The 1,877-nt window shown below is 50.7% G+C and overlaps 3 non-coding genes across 3 annotated transcripts; all 3 read left to right on the top strand.

The window, feature by feature from the left end:
* Window positions 1-541: 541 nt before the first annotated feature.
* On the top strand, window positions 542-630 carry TRNAY-GUA. The gene is given in 2 exon segments: window positions 542-578; window positions 595-630. It is a non-coding gene; the product is annotated as a tRNA-Tyr (tRNA).
* Window positions 631-953: 323 nt separating this feature from the next.
* On the top strand, window positions 954-1,026 carry TRNAA-AGC. The gene has a single exon. It is a non-coding gene; the product is annotated as a tRNA-Ala (tRNA).
* Window positions 1,027-1,728: 702 nt separating this feature from the next.
* Window positions 1,729-1,817, top strand: TRNAY-GUA. The gene is given in 2 exon segments: window positions 1,729-1,765; window positions 1,782-1,817. It is a non-coding gene; the product is annotated as a tRNA-Tyr (tRNA).
* The last annotated feature ends 60 nt before the right edge of the window (window positions 1,818-1,877 follow it).

Consider the following 1,877-nt stretch of genomic DNA (forward strand, 5'->3'; position numbering starts at 1 on the left):
CCTCTTCAGTGGTTGCCCAGTCTTGAGCTCTTGCCTGAGTTTGGGAAGACAAACAGTCAAAGCAGATTTGGTTGAACCAGGATAGGCTGGACGCTGGTGGTCCTGATCACTAGGGTTTTTATGGCCACCTCCAGCAGGAAAGTGAGGGGGGGGGATGGTATGAGAGCAATGCAAATGGGAGGCCCAGATCATAGGAATAAAGCAATGACTCTCCTTTCATGTGGTACTTGACCAGAGGGCAAAAGACTGCGCAGTGAAAGGGAATGGAGGGAAGTTGTAGCAGGATATGGATAAGCTCTGTTTAGCCGTGAGGAGAGTCCAGCTGTAGAAGATGATGTCCAAGGAGCTTGTGGAGCATTTCTGTTTGCAGTTTGCATGATTTGACATGCAAAAGGGATTGAGTAAGGTGTTGTGATGTTGGAGCTGGGGCTGTTTGAAGTTTGAAACAGGATGTTAGAATAGAAGCAAGATGGTGTGCTGTGGCAAGGGAAGTGCTAGATGAGTGTGTGATGGGTGAGGTAGTGGATGTGGCCATATGTTTCCTTCGATAGCTCAGCTGGTAGAGCGGAGGACTGTAAGCTCCCTTGCACAGCCATCCTTAGGTCGCTGGTTCAACTCCGACTCGAAGGAGTGTCTTTTTGGAGGGTCCTTTTGGCCCAGATCCTGCTGTGCCGCTGCCTTTTTGGCCCTTTCCAGGTGAATTCCCTTCAAAGGCTACCCAGCCGTGAGTTCTTGCCTGAGTTTAGGAAGATGACCAACCAAGGAAGTTTTGGGGTGAACTGTAGGATGGGGATGGTGCTTCTGAGCACTAGGGTTGTAAGGGGCACCTCAAACAGAAACGTGAGTGGATGAGCTGGTGGTGGTCTGAGAGCAATGCCAATGTGGGTGCAGGGCCTCCTGAATCAGTGGTGGGTGTCTCTGAGGGGTGAGGCCCTCAGGCAGAGCTGCATGGTGGGGAATTAGCTCAAGTGGTAGAGCGCTCGCTTAGCATGTGAGAGGCAGCGGGATCGATGCCCGCATTCTCCAATGCTTTTCATTCCCATTGCCTGGACACAGGGCTCTTTGGTGGGGATGCCTCTGTCCACTGGGGGCTGTGGGAAGATTTATGGTGTGTCCAGATTTACAAAAGACAAGAACATTCAGGGCTGTATCAAAAGCACTATGGGCAGTTTGACAGAAGAACTGATTTTCTCTGTCTTTGCTCGACAGTTCTCAAATATCAAGCCCAGTACAGAAAACAAATCCATGACATGGAGCAACCTCAGTGGAGGACCACCAAGGATCTCAAGGAATGGAGATTTCTCTTTAAGAATGGGCTGAGGAGAGTGAGCATATTCAGCTTGGAGAAAGAGAGATTCAGAGGACTTGCACATGACCTTCTATTGCTTAGGTGTAGATTATGGAACAGTTTTGTTTAGTCTGATGCTTGACCAGAGGGCAGAAGACAGCACAGTGAAAGGGAATGAAGGGAAGTTGCAGAAGGATATGGGTAAGCTCTGTGTGGTAGTGAGGAGAGTCCAGCTATCGATGATGTCCAAGGAACCAGGGAGTGGTTCTGTTTGTGGTTTGCATGATTGATGGGCTAAAGGGATTGAGCAAGGTGTTGTGGTGTTGGAGGTGGGGCTGTTTGAAGCAGAATGTTGTAACAGAGGCATGATGCTGTGCCATGGCTGTGGAAGTGCTGGATGAGTGTGTGATGGGCGAGGTAGTGGGCATGGCCCTGTACTTCCTTCGATAGCTCAGCTGGTAGAGCGGAGGACTGTAGGCTCCCTTACACGGCCATCCTTAGGTCGCTGGTTCAACTCCGGCTCGAAGGAGTGTCCTTTTGGCTCTGGCCCCGATCCTGCGGCACTGCTGTGTTTTTGGTCCTGCCCAGG

The sequence above is a fragment of the Neopelma chrysocephalum genome, unplaced genomic scaffold, assembly GCF_003984885.1.
Source record: "Neopelma chrysocephalum unplaced genomic scaffold, ASM398488v2 Primary Assembly neopelma1_81641, whole genome shotgun sequence".
Classification (NCBI taxonomy): Eukaryota; Metazoa; Chordata; class Aves; order Passeriformes; family Pipridae; genus Neopelma; species Neopelma chrysocephalum.